This window comes from Desmodus rotundus, chromosome 3 (genome assembly GCF_022682495.2).
Source record: "Desmodus rotundus isolate HL8 chromosome 3, HLdesRot8A.1, whole genome shotgun sequence".
NCBI classification, from domain to species: Eukaryota; Metazoa; Chordata; class Mammalia; order Chiroptera; family Phyllostomidae; genus Desmodus; species Desmodus rotundus.
Window position 1 is genome coordinate 160,768,768 of NC_071389.1, and position 18,300 is coordinate 160,787,067.

General features: G+C 35.3%; 1 protein-coding gene across 5 annotated transcripts in view; it reads right to left on the reverse strand.

Annotated features, from left to right (window-relative positions):
• CNTN1 (contactin 1) overlaps positions 1 to 18,300 on the reverse strand; it is a 303,517-nt gene that overhangs the window by 186,283 nt on the left and 98,934 nt on the right. For 2 of the 5 annotated variants that reach the window (XM_053921617.2, XM_024575712.4), the window contains exon 1: positions 6,285 to 6,627. The exons of the other annotated variants lie outside the window; for them this stretch is intronic. The gene's annotated coding sequence lies outside the window, so the exon portion shown is untranslated. Of the gene's footprint in view, positions 1 to 6,284; positions 6,628 to 18,300 lie in introns of those variants that run through there. 5 annotated transcript variants of the gene reach the window in all.

Consider the following 18,300-nt stretch of genomic DNA (forward strand, 5'->3'; position numbering starts at 1 on the left):
TCAAGAGAATACAGCAGCAACGAAAGCGTCACTTGAGAAGAATACTCACATAGCCCAGACAAGCCTTGATAAATGACTCTTACTTCTGTGGGGGGAATTGATTGGAAGGCAGATATTTTAAAAATGATCATATTGGTTAAAAACATCAAAGTTTCAGGTGTGATGGCATAAACACTTGGCCAGCAAAAAAGAGAGTAATAGATTGACCTGAGAAACACAGTTGACAGTATCAGGAAAATAAGCTTATAGGTTAGATGGGACACTAAAAAGAAAGAGTGGTGTTAATTCTAAATTTATATATGGCAAATCGTAGTATCTCATCCACTTAGAACCCTCGTATCTTATCTGAAGGTCAATTAGAATAGCCACATCAAGTCAAGCCCCTCCTACAAATATTACTGTGCGTGGGACTTTTATATTAATCTATAATGTTAACAGTCATTTAAAAAGTGCTTAACACATTCGATAATTTTACTAAGTGTTTATAAGCATAATTGTGAGAGAATATGGTGCTTTAAGAGTAGATAAGTCTGAAGACTGAAGAGAAACCAGGTGACTTGTAATCATCTTCCTTATGTTCAGTGAGACATTGCTGCTATCACTTAATAGATGAACACAACACAATTTTTCTTTCTGATGATAAGATTATATTCAGATTTCCCATAGTCTGACATTTTAGTAGGTTTCAGTAAGGGTTAAAGTTCTTATACTTTGCTTTTTTTCTCTCAGTATTATATCCGGCCAATTCCCCATATATTAACCAAATCAAAGTGAGAGCTCAAATTATAGGAAACACAAAACTAGGAAATAAAAAGTAAATTTTATACTTATAATAATTTTACAGATAAATCTCCTCTGTGGTAAGCATCTCTGAATCTTCTACTAAATGTTTTCCTCTGTAAAAAAACGTTCATCATGATTTCAAAGCACTTAAAATTATAATAAAAGTCACTTTCTGCTATGGCTGGTGTGGCTCAGTGGATTGAGCATGGGCCTGCAAACCAAAGAGTTCGATTCCCAGTCAGGGCACACACTTGGGTTGCAGGCCAGGTCTCCAGTAGGGGGCGTGCAAGAGGCAACCACACATTGATGTTTCTCTCCCTCTCTCTCTCCCTTCCCCTCTGCCTATAAAAGTAAATAACAGCTTTTTAAAAAGTTTAAAAAGTCACTTTCACAGGTTCAAATAAATGAAAAAAATTGTAGTTGTTTTCTATTTTTCTTACCTAATTGTTTTTGAACTTGGGTACCCTAATAACTGACCTATTTAGTTTATTACTGGTTCATCCAATTAACCTCTTGGCTGCCTACTCACCCAGTTCCTCAATAGATTCTCCTGTTTTTCCCCCTGCTTCTTTTCTTGCCAAACAATATTTCATCTTCCATCTGTTGAAATTCCTATGTTCTTTCTGGCACAGCTCCGCCTCCAGATTCCCTCCCAGCCACCTACCTTGCTGCCCTTCCATCTGCTAGCATGACTAGTATCTTTTCCAACCTATTTCCAATCTAAATCATCTTCAATTTTTCATTTGAATTTCTTTATCAAAGTTTCTCTTAAAGAGCTGTTGTGATGGTAACAATAACTTATAATCATACAATCTTGAGTTACAAAGGGAAGTTAAAAGTCAGACAGTTTAGAAAATAACAAACAAAATATAACCAGAGACATTGAAATTAAGAACAATCTAACAATAGCCAGAGGGGAGGGGTAGGGGACAGTGGGGAGAAGGGTTTTCAGGAACTACTCTACTATAAAGGACACATGGAGAAAACCAAGGGGGAGGGTGGAAGCAAGGGAGGGAGGTGGGTTTCAGTGGGGGTGAGGGGTGGGGAGAAAATGCAGACAACTGTAATTGAACAACAATAAAATAAATTTTTTTAAAAAGTGAGAGCCTAGGTCCCCAGTATGGAGGTCATTAATTATGGAGGTCATTCCAGCCCTACAATGCCTCATTCTTGGCTTCTTATTGAGAAAAATAAAATCCATATTTATTTAAGCCAAAAAAAAGTCAGACAGTTTAAATATACATTTAATATTTGAATTCTTTTTTTATAATTTTAAGTTAGTATTTTTTTCACCTTTTATTTTAACTTTTTTTATTGTTGTTCAAGTACAGTTGTCTCCATTTCCCCCCCCACGACTCCCCCTCACTCAAGCCATCCCCACTTCCCACCCTTGATCCTATCCTCCTTTGGTTTTGTCCACGTGTCCTTTATAGATGTTCCTGAAAAACCTTCCCCTTTTCCCCCCATTATCCCCTCCCACCCCCCCCCTCTGGTTACTGTCAGTTTGTTCTTAATTTCCATGTTCTGGTTCTATTTTGCCTCCTTATTTGTTTTGTTGATGAGGTTCCACTTATAGGTGAGATCACATGGTATTTGTCTTTCAACACCTGGCTTATTTCACTTAGCATAATGCTCTCCAGTTCCATCCATGCTGTTGAAAAGGGTAGGAGCCCCTTCTTCCTTTCTGCTGCATAGTATTCATTTGTGTAAATGTACCATAGTTTTTTGATCCATTCATTTACTGATGGGCACTCAATCACCAACTTACACCACACACAAAAATAAATTCAAGGTGAATAAAAGACTTAAATATAATGTTTGAATTCGTATACCTTTCAAAGTCACTTAATCCTCCTCAACTTTCTTCAGTGATGATGTTTTGAAATAATAAAGTGTACCACTAAAAGATACTGCTAAGGTCTTTCAACATATAGTCTTCAGAGCACTAACTACTTCTGTGTGGCCCAATTCTTGTTAGTCTTGTGGTCAACTGTTGGGTTCACTGTTCCTGAGTTTCTCATTCAGTCAGAGCAGCAATGACATTCTCAAGATAGTTCAATTCAATTTTTAGTCTTAACGTAGCAGAAAAACTTTTTAATTAGAATGTATGTTCTAGGTACCTACTGGATATCAAAGTCATTATGTAAACAACAGTAGCTCTTGATAATTACAGTTTTAGAATGATATTTAAGTAGCATAAAGGAGCCTTTTCCTTTAACATTGATTTAGTTGCTTGACAAGGTGGATGCTTGTTTTTATGCCGCATACATGAATTACTGCAAATTAAAGCAGTCTTGGGAAAATATTGAAAACTTTAGTTACATAGCTTTTTAAAATACTAAAAAGTTCTAATTGTCCATTAGACAATTTCTGAAGGATATACCCTTCATCTCTCAACCAGATCATAGAAAAGAGTAAAACATGTTTATGAGAAGTTCACTCAAAATTTTACCCTTACATTAAAAATAACATAGAAGTTCATTAAAAGGATAATGATTTTTTTAAAAGAATCCATTTATTTTATAGTACTGGGAACATAATATTTCTATTGATGGTAACTGGTGCTAAAGAAAATGTTAAGAAGCTTTGCATTTTGTTTTAAACAGGTTTTATATGATTTAGATGTGAAGTCAACAGATCTGGAGAGGGCGGCTCCTGAAAAGACAGCTTGTTCTGCTCACAGGTTCCAAGAGAAGGGCGAGTGCCTTGCCATGGGGGTGGGGTGGGGTGCAGTTACACAGGTAATCGTGGGGTTTGTCAGGAGGCAGAAGGAGAGGGGGAATTGTGGACAAGAGCCTTTCTTGTAGCTTTTGGAGGAAGGAGGCAAGGTAAAAGTGGATTTAGGATTGGCTAGTTTGAATAATTTTAGGAAGTTCTGGGGCACAGCTGTTGTCTCTAGTTTTCTGGTGCGTGTCCCTGGGGTGATTAGAGCAGGAGGAAAATGGCCCAGAGTAATTCACAACTTCTCCACTATCCTGGTTTAAGGTTAATGTTGAATATAAAACATATGAAGGTAGACATAGATATATAGTTTTATACATAGGTTTATTATAGTATATGTGCAAATATCCCTTATTAGTATAAGAATTCCCTATAAGAAAACTCAGAGCTTACCATTTTAAAATATTCTTCTCAACTTATTTCTCATTCTATGTCACCTGGAAAATTTAATTTTAAATTATAAAACCTTATACTACTGAATCATAATATTTCAGAATTCTTATAAATTGATTTTGAGGCATTAATAACATACTATGAATTTAAGTACTTTTTCTTTCAAATATCTTATATTTGAGGTTTTACTACTATACTTTTCATCCCATATCATTCTTTTCCTTTTATTATATCTTTTTCATATCTTCAGTCTCTTTTTCAACTATATCTAATGTGATTATGCTTTGCCAGAGTAATTACTAAATTCACTTTGGTTTTTCATCTCATATACTGTGGTTTATATTCAAATATTTTCATGAATTTCTTGTTAGCTTCTCCCAATTGATAACCTATAAACTCAGTTATAACTATTTTGAGAATTGGGAACAGAGCACATCTCATTTTAGATTTCCCTCACATTCCAGAAACTATTCTTTGTCTGATCATCAAGTATTTTCAGTAAATGGCTTTGCTTGAGACCAGAACAATGTCAGAGAGGTTTAAATAAGTGCCAGTGCAGAGCTACATGGGCCCCTTTGTTTATACAATCTCCCCACGTTAGCCCGTTAGTTGTACTGGTATGGTCCTGTCACCTAGCATGGGAGCTTTTCTCCTCCTCCGTCACCTCAGCCACATCCAACAAGTAGCACCGCCGTCATACTCGCTACTCAGAATTTAGTATGTCATTGGCAATAAGTATCTTTAAATGTCTGCCCCTTCCATTCTTTCTCACTTTCCTTTAGACTCCACTTTACTATCTCTTAATGAGCCACCTCGTCCAGGAGGCATTTAAGGAGAATTCAACAATATGCTTGGCATCAGGACACCTCTCAGTTGTACAGGCAGTCACTCCTCCTTCCTAAGGAAATACTCCACACGTGCTTTCCCTCCTGTTCCAAAACTAGATCAGCTTGGAAGGTTTAAAACATCGCACAATGCTGGGAGTCCTGTGCCCTGCACCACCAGGCAGTTGACAGGAAACCTGAGGAACAAGTAACACCACAGCAGAATTGAAATGCCCTGTGAAGTGCTCGAATTGTACTTTTCCTGTCCTCTTATTATCATCCCTATATATTTTTCTCTTTTTTTCTGATTTTTTCCTCTTTTTTTAAAAGAAAATATATGATGCCTGATTTACAAATCAGAGTTGGCCTTACCTATTACTGGGTCTTAACAGATTATTTAGCAAACATTTAAAAAAAAACAGCACAATTAATACACTTTAGGAATTAGATACACGTACAGTTATATTGCATATATTTTATAAATTGCATGTTATAATGTATATGTGTTTATATATACATGCATGTACTACATTTCTATGTGCATATATACATATATTAATAGTATACATTTACTGTTGAAAAACATCCTTAATGAATTTTATTATATCTAGATTTTCTTACTAAAAGTTTGTTCATGCTATTTTCCCACCCTAAAGGGATGTTCAAGAATTCATATCATACTACCTATTATTTATATGTTTATTTATTATTTGCCATGATATTTGAGCAAGCAGCTTTAATCCACAAAGACTGGCAACTATAGTGTAAAACTATATTTTTCAATTTTGCAGTTGTAAATTTTATTTGGCTTTTATATAGTGGGTTCTACAATTCTATAAGCCTGATTTTGAAAAGACTAAGGAAGAAATACAACTTTCTTTTTTGGTAAATTTCAAAATGTGCCATCTACCCTTGTGTTTCAGAGCAAGGCATTCTAGGCAGGAGAAAATATAAAATGCTACAGTGTAAGTCAAACTGTTTTGACTTACACTGTAGCATTGTTTTGACAACAAGGTCTTCCTTCAAGGACATGCTAGTGCAAAGTATTTTAATTCCATTTGTTCAATTTGTATGCAGCACAGTTTTTGAGTTTGAGTCCCTCAGCACTTTTCTCTGCTTCTGGGAGGACTGAGCATTTTGGGTGTGTACCAACATCTTCTACCATAATTTGAACACGTTGACAGTAAGGAAATAGTCTGAGCCAAAGGAATCCCACAGCCCTGCTAAAACTTCTCCACAAGGAGGTAATTATTTTACCGACCCAGCTCCCTGTCAGTGCTGCCCCTCCCCAATTCACGGGCTTCTGTCTATCCAAGACCCACACACCTGAGCTCCGGCACATTCTTAAAAAGCGTTTGCATGCAAAATAAAATACCTTATGGCACCATAATATCAAAAATATAAAACAAAGCCAGCTTTCGGTTAGCTTAACAATTGAGAGCCCTGGCACTGCATCACAATACTGAGGTCCGAGTCAACGTTACTGATGCTGCATCACCATTATCCTCACTCAGCACATTCACGTTTACAATGATCTAACCTAGAGAAAAACCTCACACTTACCTCCTGTGTTGAGCTATCTGTAGTGCTGAGTACAATATTTATTGCAAATTGTCCATCTGAATAAATGCAGCGACAGTTATACCACGGGATACCTCTCTCCTGCAGCAGAAAGCAAGTTAAAAGGACTTCAAGCTGTGACCTCAGAGGCAGGCACAGCCGCTCCCATCTTTCAGCCAACCTTCTGAAATGAGCAGGTTAGATGACAGCAAAGCTGGCTTTCTACATGGCAATACTTTCAAATAAAGCATTCTGTGCTCAGAGCTGGGGGGTTTACATCTTCCAAATTGGCCGGGACCGAGTCAATGCTGCTCTATGCCTGAAAATATTAAGCATTTCACTGCAGTCACTTAACGCAAGAAACTATCTGAGGTGACTTCACAAACCCTGTCGTTCTGTTCAGAGACTAAAGAATGAGCACCGCATACATAATTCATGAGTTAAAATCTTCAATGCACTTCCTGTAGCCACTGTTCTATCCAGTAATGGGCTATTGATCACCTCATTGCTAAGGCAATTGGAGCTTCATGATTGGTTTATTTCCACAAATAAAATTACAACCAAAATCACGGCAGAAGCCTCCAGCCCTGCAGCATCCACTCGGGCAAAACACTCACACAGACGAGATGGCATTTGCATACTGCAGAATATTTAACCTCAGCTGTCTTCTGCAAAAATGCTATCGTGTCTGTTTTCCGTTATTCAGAAGACATTCTGCAGGTTTAGGCTTAATATTTTACCTTATAAGTAAGATGTACAGAATTTTTTCTTTTCTACCATATCTGGAAAATTAACATGACTAAACTGAAAATTTTAAAAAAGAAGAAAGTGATATATGGGTACATCATAGATTTTTACCTGGGATCATTTGAACAACATTTTTTTAGAAAACTCTAATTTAAAAATAATAAATTTCCCATTTCAATAATATGGAAGAGTTTTCCTTTCAAAAAAGTTATTATATTAGATGCACATGTTCCTCACTGTTAACTATTTCAGACTGTGAGCATCTTTAATCAGGGTGTATCAGTCGTTCTGAGAGCACTTGTTCTCAGAATTTAAGCTCTTAAGAACACATCCTGGCTTCTATTAGTCTTTTTTACTGCCTCCAGAGAGCAGGCTTTAAAAAAAGAAGTGCAGTTAATTATGCTAATGTTCACCAAGGGAAAACACAGGTAGCGTTTTAAAATGTCATAATAGTATTTGCAAAAATACTACAGTGAGAGATTTGTATAAAATAGAAAATGCATGTATATACAAAAATATTTTTCTATTTTCCAAAGTATCTTCACTGTGAAAATTAATTAACTTTTAGTTTTTTCACCAAAAGAGGACTGAATATGATGTTTTTATGATTATTTAGAAGCCTAATGCCATGTCTTTTTAAAGTCTCTTTTTATACTCACACATACACAGGTGCAACACGCAAGTTTACAATATCATGTTTCTATGCTAAGACCATTTGTTAAATCCAGAGTAAACCCTTCAAGTTTGTGGCTTGGGGCTGGAACACAGAATAACTGTCCGAGTATAACTGAGGTTTCCCATCTAACAATTAGACTCCAGGGCACAATTCACCCTTGGAGGAGGCATGTTCAACGACTTTGAGTCAGTAAACCAATAACAACTGGTATCAGCCTGCAAAGGTGGTAGTAGTGCTGATAACAGTAGAGATGGAGTTAAGGGATGTTCACAGAGATATCTCTTCCTTCCAAGTGCACACATATGTAAGAGCATAATTCTTGCTAAGACATAGAGAAGACAATGGCACCTAACTGGTAAAAATTATGCTAAAAATATTCCACGTGATAGTATGAGAAATTACCATCTATTTTGTTCTGCCCAGGTAGATTCTATTTGCATATTTATATATACTGCCTTTAACCCAATAAAATTCAAGTTAAATACATAGTAGACCTTATTTCATTATATTTTTGAATAATGTTATTTATTCTCTAAAGAGAAGATTGAAATACCTCAAACATTACAGAAATTATAAGGATTAATATCCTCTGAAGAATTTTACCAATTTAATCATTTATAGAAGCAATTTCGTATAAAAATAGTATCTCATTTAAACATAGTAGAAAACTTAAAACCTTGGCATTTAATTTATCAGATAGGAGGATATAGAGCACAGTCATTTAGAAAATCCAAATTGCTGACATAGCCTAAAATAACTACAAATGTAAGTATTGGAAATGAAAGCTGTCTGAAATGACGGGACTCAATGGAGCATAACCAGCTGCACAGGAGGGACATCAGCTCAGTCCACTCTCTTGCTGCAAGTGACAGGGAAGCCAGCATCTTTCCTAACAAATATCAAGGACCTTGGTCAAAAATGAGGATAGCAACTTTGCCTCCACTATGGTGAATTTTCAGGTTCACCTGTTTTAAACGTAGGGAGAGAGAAAGATGAGAAACACACACACCCCCCTTCAGCCTCGCATAGAACAAGATTAGAAGCCAGCAAAGAAAAGCATATGGCCTAAGAAGAGCTATGGAGTAAGTACATCCCGAAGAAATTAGAAGGAAGGAAGCACGTAAGCCTGCAATGAAACAAGTGAAGTAGTCAGTGGTACTCCCAGATGAAACAAAGCCCAAGGCCGTAATAAAGAACCAATTTCCACTTTCCAGAAGTCTGGCTATGCCTGAGAAACGCACTTAACCGATTTTTCAAATGGATGGAAAACAGAGATGGCTATTTTAGATAAATCTGATATCTCTGCAGATCAAGAGGCTCTCCAATATTCTTAATTTATAATGAATGTAAAATATGGAGTGAACGCTAATGTATAATAAGGTCAATTAAATGAATGAAAATTTGCGAATACATCAAAGAATATTTAGTCTACTAAATTTGTAATATCAACTAAGATGTATAATTAGCCTGCCTGACTATTGTCATTTGGAAAAATACAAAATTTATACCTATTATAAGAGAATGTAAGGTCATATAGAGATAGGAAAATAATTCAGGCTACCAAAGTGTCTACATTCCTGAGCTCAGGGGTTATGGGAGCAGATTGCATTTATTCTCTGAGATTTAAGACATTCTTTATACTTTTCTCACCCTGTCCTGTTAATACCATAACCACCCCCTGATCATAACACATTAACTTAAAAATAGTCACTGTGCACCTTCTACATAAAAGGAATTGTGGCAGGTGTTAGAGAAATAAATAGTTATAGGTCAGTGGATGATTCCAAGGTATCTCTGTCCTTTAGTGAAGAAAACAGGTAAGCATATAGATATAGAACGATTAATATAATCACTATGATATACATTAGGTATGTAAATGAGATAATCACCAAAACACATAGAACTGTGTTTGTATGCTAAATAACTTCTAAGTAAATGTTACTTCTTACTTTTATTCCACTATCTGAGGCATAGCAGCAGAAGAAACATTGGCATCACCAAATGCCCATGGGGGATTAAGGAATGATGCCTGGGGGGGAGGGGGTGTTTAAAGAAGCTGGGTGGTATAATGGAACCAACACAGGCTTTAATGTTTGACAAATTTGAGATTATTTTCAGGATTTGCTGAATTTGCATGACTTTGGACATGCCACTCATACTCCGTAAGCATGAGTTTTATTGTATATAAATCAAGTTAAATATCTACCTCTTTAGATTTTAGTGAGGATCAAATAACTTACAGTACAACAGTTAGAAATGCAGTTAGTATAGTCAGGTGGATGAGAGTTTAAAACCTGCCTCAGCTTTGTAGTCTTTAAAAAGGGAGTTCATCAACATCATAGAGTTATTAGGAAATTCAAATATTGTAATATCTTTGTCACTTAAAATAGTTTAGTTTCTGACACAGTAAGGACTTTAGAAACATTAGTTCATTTCCTCCCAAAGCCAGGTCATGGAAGGAAAGGCTTGAAGGGGAAGTCATTTCTGGGAAAGAGAACAACAAATGTGTTTGTAAGACATCATATGATATGCTTAAGAAACTGAAGTAGATATATTATGAGGATTTTGGAAATAAAAGATATTTTGTCAGGTAATAAGGCAAAATTATATAAAATCTGATTTTTCAGGGATACTTCTGTGGTGTTTTTTTTTTAATTTAATTGTATGTTTTCCATTACCATTTAAGCACCTTACATCCCCCCTCCTTACAGGGATACTTTTCTTAAACTCTGTTAAAAATCTTGATTATAAGAACATGTTTAACACTGTTTAAAAGCTTGAAGCTATTCTGCAGAGACAGATATTTAAAGATTTCACCATGAGAGTCATATGACTAGATTTTGTGGTGGGATGATAGTTTAGATGCAGTAACCAGAGGCAAAGAATACGTTTCATAGAACACCACGTGTGGTCTACCAGAGTGACAAGGGCCTAAACAGATACAGGGTAGATACAGGGATATTAAAATAAAAAATATTCTAGAGATATTAAAGCAATAGTCAGTATGATGGCATAGGATTGTGAGATTAGGAAGAATCATGGGAGGTTTTTATGGTTGGGACTTGGGTAACTCAGAGTCCTTCTCCTCCCCCAGTTCTGTGCAAAATAATAATAATAAATAACTACTGATATTGTGAAAAGATAGTGAGATAATGAGATTATAATATTAAATATAGCAAAGGCAAGGTAACCTAGGAAGCAAGATAAAGAGTTATTAAAAAATTGGACACTCAGAGAATTTCCATTTGACACCTGAATAATGAGGCTATAGTTTCCTAAATAGGTTGGGGAGTGACCAGAATTGTTAAGCTATAAAAGTCAAAGAAATAACTCAAGGTTGAAAGTGCACAATGTCAATAAAGTAGAGGATGGAACACAGATACAATAAAGTGTACATAAAATCCTTATTATGTCAACTTAATATCTTTACATCATTAATAAGTTAATTGCACAATAGGTAGACACAAAATAGACAGGGGGAGGTTAAGAGTAGTATAGGAAACAGAGAAGCCAAAGAACTTATATGTACAACCCATGGACATGAACTCAGTTGGGGGGAAGAATGCTGCAGGGTGGGGGGCTGCAGAGAGGAGGGAGATAAAGGGGAGAAAAAATTGGGACAACTGTAATAGAATAATCAATAAAGCATACTGAAAAAAGAAACAACCAAAAAAATTAATTAATTGCAAAAGGGGAAATTGCTAATGTATATTAAACATATACAATGAGCCAAGATCAATGCTCTGTACTTTAATAAGCTGATTTCATTTGATCACCACTAAGCCCTTGTGAGCTAAGTAGCACTTATTTCCATTTATCTGTGAGAAATCCCACTCAAAGAAATTCAAGTGCTTTGGCCTAGTCATGTGACCAATGAACAGGTGAGCCCAAATTCACATCCAGATTTGAGTTTGCCCCTGAGACCTCCTCCATGATATCAAACTGCCGACCCACCTCACAGAACCATGATCAAAATGGAATGTTTCCTCTTCATCTCTTTGCTTATTCTAAGACCCAGAAGACCAACAAATCATCAGATTTGTGTTAAAAGTATATCTGGTAATTAACACTAGTTAAAAAAAATTAGAGAAATAATACATTAATATATGGAAAAGAACAAAAACATTTATTATTGTTTCAAACATATATTTGACATATTATATATTGCCAAATCCATATTATATTATTTTGTCTGAACTAACTTATAAAAAAGGTATCCCATTCTCTAGGGAAGAAAATAGGCTGAAATACTTTAGTACTTTCTCAAGGGTACATAGATGTAAAGCATAAGACAAGATTTAAGTTTCAAATGACCACAGCCCATGCTTATTTCACTATATCATACTTTATAATATTTTTTAAAATTCACTAAGAAATGAATTAAAGTACAGAACACTAATATCATAATTTAAATTATATAAAATTTTAAAACAAGAAGAACAGTATGATAATATATATTTGCTAGAGATATAAACAGATAAATGATAATAATGTCTGAGAAGCATATAAACATAAAATATGTATTATAGCTAGTTCTGGGGATAGGAAGGAGTGTATGATTAGGGAGGAGCACATAGAGAACTTTGTATGCTTATACTTTTATTTATTAAACTGGTAGGGGGCATATTTTTTTGCTTTCTTATACTATCTAAATATTTGAACTATTAATAATAACATTTAAAAGTTAGTAAAATAAAAAATATATATAAGAAAAAGAGCTCACAAACTGTAGAGGTGGATTCCCCTTCTCTTCAGTTTCTACTTCCCTTTTCAAAATGGAAACCAGAAAATACTCCTAATAATATCCAGCCCCATTTAAAACATCTCTTTAGTCATTAAAAGTCAGTTAAGTAAAAAGAAGAAAATAGACACAAGGAGTAGATACCCAGCATGTCTCGAAGTTCGAGACCTTGGGCATTATCCCTGTGACATCAAAGGGTTCCTAGTTCCATTAAAACACCCAAAGTTTTCTTAATGTTTCAGTTAGCTTACAGGTGTCAGTGTACCAAATGATTCCCCAAGGTTCTTAAAAATGACCCAATTGTAGAGGTTAATCTCCGTGTAAAATGAAGCTACTAAACATCCCACAATGGTTACGGGTATAATTGAAAAATGTTATTAAAGTCTTTTAAGTCTATGAAAGTATAATAACTCCCTATTTGTCACCAAGAATCCTTATTTAATATATTTACTTTCAGTTATTTTGAGAGAGGTTTGTTTGCTTTTAGTTTTTTTGAAGTCACCACATGCTCTTGCAGGAAGGCATATAAACTTCAAGATATACCAGAAACCAGTTCAACCCCATGAGACTCACCAAAACAGGTCTGGGAACATGCCAACGTGTTTTCTCTAAATATTGTACACATTAGGGAAGAACTTTAAAAATTACATCCTGCTTCTCTTCTCTAGGAAAAATTTAAATAATTGCAAAAAGTTGTTTGGTCGACATATATTTCTAGTTTCAAGACAATTAGACCTGCCTCCTTATGTCGTGATATTTTTTAAGAGCAAAAGTCTGTGCACTCTTAGATCTTTTAGGATTTTTGAGTTATCAGAAAAATTTTTTTTAACCTTTAACTAACATCCTTTACAAAGTTTATTGGAAAAAAGGTTTATTGCATGAATTTATGAATGAATATGTGACAACAAAAGTGGATGATGATACCTTCACTACAGTGTTTGATTAACATATTAACAATGCAGTCTCCTTTTATGGACTTTAAACAGGTTTAACTTTGTTATTGTTAAAAAGGTACTTAAGTAAAAACTGATAGAAATATGTTTTAAATAACTACATCATGATTATGGTGTACAAGAGCATATCATGTGCATATATGTGGATGGGCCTATGTATAAAATTTTCAAACTTGTATGGAAGTATACCATATTTCACATTAGTAAAACTATAAGTATACAGCTTGTTGAATTTTTACAAAGTGACACAGCTATGTCACCCACACTCAGAACAACAAATAAACTATTACCAGCCAGAGGCCCTGTGTTCTCCCTTCCATCCTCCACCCCGCCCCCAAAGATAGCCATTGTCCCAATGCTAACGTCCTATAGTAGTTTCCCCTGATTTTTTACACAACCATTTTAAACTAAACTCGAGTGGCGTATAATTCTCCAGTTACAGAACTACTTCCAGAATAAGTTTGGACAAAAGATTTGTGTTCGTACTCTTCCCATGCTTATTTAACTGCAGGTTCAAGATGTCAAGTATAACTGTTACACTTCATTTAATAAGGGAATTTGTATCAGTTCTTTTTGATATGAATACTTTGAAACATATTTTAATTTTCTTACCATAAAGCTAGTCCCCATAGCAGGATATTAATGTACCAGTAAGTTCTTTTGCAATAAATTTGGGTTTTGGGGGTTATTGCATATGACAATCAACTTTGCTTCAGCATAAGAAGTTTATCTTTAAACTAGCAACTGTAATTTCCTGGACAAGATTGCATCATAGACATTTGTCCTATGAAATTAAAGACTCACTCAAAAAAGCACCTTAAAAATAGAACTAATATTTTAGCTGTAGGCCATGGGTGTATGGATCTTTTTGAACAAAGTGATATTTCACTGAAATACTCACACGTGAAGATTTAAATTTAAAACAAATAATTGCTTTAAAGTAAGGATTAAAATTCCTAATTTATATAAGGATAACATATGATCTAGACACCCTTCTTAGTGACAAATTGTCAGACGCAGCACTGGCCAGTGTGGCTCAGTTGGTTGGAGTGTTGTCCCATAAAATTGAAAGGTGTGGGTTCCCAGTCAAGACACTTGCCTGGGTTGCAGGTTCAGTCCTGGTCAGAGAGCATGTGAGAGACAACAGATCAGCAACCAGTGGATATGTCTCTCTCACATCAATGTTCCTCTCCATCTCTTTCTTCCTCCCTTCCCCTCTCTTTAAAATCAATAAGCATGTCCTCAGGTGAGGATAAACAAAGAAAAAAATTGTCTGATGCAAAACTCTTGGCTAGTATATAATCCAGTAAGAATTATATTTGAAAAATAACCCGAATGAATGCTACAAAGAGAAAACAGGTTTATGGAAAGGGGGGGGGAAGAAAAACTGGCTCAGAATGTGCAGCTGTGAAGACAAGGAACACCTGTCTTTCTTACAGTCTGACTGACATTGACCTGAGCCCTTTCTTTCACAAGCATTCACTGACGTGGGTTGTGAGTGAAACTCTTACTTGGTGCTGGGAATCTAATAACCCTTGTCCTCAAAGGCTGAGACTCAGGTGTCTGTTGGAGTCTTCTCATAGTAGTTTGTTAGAGACTTTTAATTTTCAGGAATTTTGTAAGACATTTGTTAAACATAGTCATTATTAATAATTAAGTGATAAAATTTTATCTCATTCACTCATATAATTAAAAGATAATATCCAATAAATTCAGACTTATATTTCCAGACAATATGTCTTTTCTGAACTCTAGACCTGCTAACCCGCTTCTGTAATTGATGTTTATACTTGCACAGAACTCACAAGCACAAGTGAACTCAACTGCCTTCCTCTAAATTTGGTTTTCCCTGTTCTACTCTATGCCAGGAAGTAGTAACACCATCCACCACCCACTCACCCAGAAACCACTCATGCCAGAAACTGAGATATCCTCTTTTATACTTGAAAGATCACATATATGCTAATGAACTCAAACTTTGTCTCTGGGCAAGATATGTTCTCTGAAGTTTAGAAACATCACCTTTATATTTCCACTTGGTTACCTCTCACTTTGAGGTAACTGAATTCGCAATACTGTCTTTAAAACTGGTCTTCCACAGTCTTTCCTACTCCAGTAAATGACACCACCGGATAGCATCCGATGCCTAAAGCCTGTAGCTCTAATCCTTTTATCCACCTTATGATTATGTACTAAATCTATCTACTTTTTTCTGTTTTCATTGTCAATAACCAACTTCAAGCTATCATCTTAGTCTCTTTCCTAAACTGTTGCAATAGCCTTATAGGCGAGCTCTTAATATTCACTCTCTTCCAGTTAGTCCATATGCCACATGAGATCACAGAAAAGTGATCTTTTAAAAGTGCTGATGCCATCATACTAGTTTCTAGCATAAAAATGTTGAGCATGCCCCCACTACAATTAAGATAATACGCAACATCTTCAACACAGATTTTAATGTCCTGTTGGCCCCTGACCAATCCACCAGGTACATCGTGTTCTTTCCCCATCTTTCACTATATCCCAGCCACTCTGGCTGTCTCCCTGTTCTTCTGAGTTTTAAGATAATAGTCTCCCTCTGTCAGGAATGACTTTTTCTCTAAATGTTTGCTTGGCTAACTGACTAATCTTTCAGGATATATCTTCTTTGCAAACCAGGATTTTTTTTCCCCCTGCAATTTATTCTCACAATGTTTGGTACCTTTCTTTTATAGTTGATTAAACTTATAGTTAAAAACATACTTTTGTAACCATTTATTTACTGCCTCACTTTTTCACTGTAATGTAATTTTCACTACAGCAAAGAGCCTATTTGTTTTATTTGCTTCTCACTTCTCACAGTCTGGTGTATATCTCTGGGATGAATGAATCAAGGGCAGTGTGTGGTTGTATGATCTTGTAGGATCTAATTCTTTAAGTTTGAGTTATCAGTTACTGTGATAGGATTGATTAGATAAAACTGAGCTTCCTGACTTTGAGTGAATGGTTCATTTTCAATTTTAAATCTTTGGCTAAGGATACTTATGCATTAAGATTCTCTCTAAAAACTTACACTACTTGTCTCTGTCCCAGGATTTTGCCTCCTTAGACGGTCAAATTTGTAGGAGTCAGAAGATTGACCTAATGTTACCCATGCTGGACCATCTGCTCTGATTTTGTGTCCATACTCATTTATTCTTAAGTGGGGAAGTTGTATTATCTTCACAATCCTACCGATGTCCTGACCTACTTGAATTCTCTGCTGTCTTCAATTCCCACTCAGGTTCAGCCTCAGACAGAACACTGATTAACTGTGATTAATTCTAATAACTCTAGATGCTGTTTTTACTTTGCTTTCTCCAGCGAGATTGTCCTCAGCCCTTTGAGAATTTTCTTAGCTGGTTCCTAAATGCCTAGTAGTTTTAAGGCTGATGTGTTTAAATACGGAGTGGAGATGGCTGCCAGAGATGTTGAAAAACCCTTGATGGCTTTAACTTTCCTGACTTCTGACTTTCCAGGGTGTGATCTATTTCTGCACTCTTGTGGTTAAGCTAACACTTTCCTTCTTCATAAGAATCGGGAAAAACTCAGTTGCTAAATATGCATATTAATATTTTTTAAATTTAATAATTTTACAAATATTGTTTAACAGTAGAAAATGTTTTTAAAAAAATTAAAGGGTATTTTTCTCTTAACTTGTATTTCCCTCTTTTCAAATATATCTTCCTTACTCTCCCAATGAGTTGTAAAGAAAGAGTGAGGCAGAGTATCTAACGGTTGAAAGCATAATTTTTTTTTTCTTACACACTGGGGTTTAGTATCATGTTTTACACTTACTGGCTGTTTGTCCATAGCCAAGTTACATAAGCAACATGAACCTCAATTACTTATCAAATGAAAATACTAATACCAATCATAGTGCCTACATTATAGGAATACAGTGAGGGTTAATTAAATGAAAGAATGCGAAAAGAACTTACCTAGTATACTGCCTCAAAAAAGCAAGGGTAAAAAGTTATTAGTTGTTATTGAATAAACTCTGCAAGCTAGCACCATGCTTTATGCTGCTGGGTCAAGGGACCTAGCACAGAATATGCATAAAAGAAGTTCATGATAAATGCTTATTGAGTGACTAATTGATTGACTGATAAATTCAACCAGATTTCCAGAGTCTTTTTGCTTTGTCAGGTCTTAATGACTATATCCCACTAGGAGAGCCATTCATTACTTTCTACCAAAAATTATATAAACACAATATTAAAGTGTTTGCTGAGTTTTATTTATTTTTATCATTAGATCCTTAATGCTAAGAGGAAAAAAATATTTTTATCAGGGACTTAAAATAAATTAAGTATTAAAAAAAATGAGACCCGATCTTATATTTTGTCATGGTAAAACAGGTAATCTTAGTGCAAATTCTAAGAAGTAATATATTTTATTATGTATACATTGTTAAGTAACTATTCAATAATAGTATTTATTGTGCCTACAAATAGCCACTTGTATAAAACATCAATAATAGATTTGATTATAGGTAATAGATTTTATTTTATATACATAATCAATAATTAGGGTTCCCAAAGATATAGATTTATTTGTGCCAGGCCCTTTCCTAAGTACTTTACATAATTTATCAAATCTAATAATTCTGACAATCAACCCCACAATGTCTTGTCTTCTTTCAATAATGCTCCAATAACCTAAGAGGTTATTACACAGACATTCCTTTAACTTAATGATGTTCACTTGTAAATATAGAAACAGTTAAGAGACAAGTTAGCATGACAATGGGGTTTGTATCATATTGTTCTCAGCTTCTGTCTGGAAAGTAGGGAGAATGGAATGTGGGTTGATGGTCTGGGCCCCGGATTGCACCACTCCAGGAAGCAGCATCAGGCATCATTTTCCCTCTGCCTGGAGAAC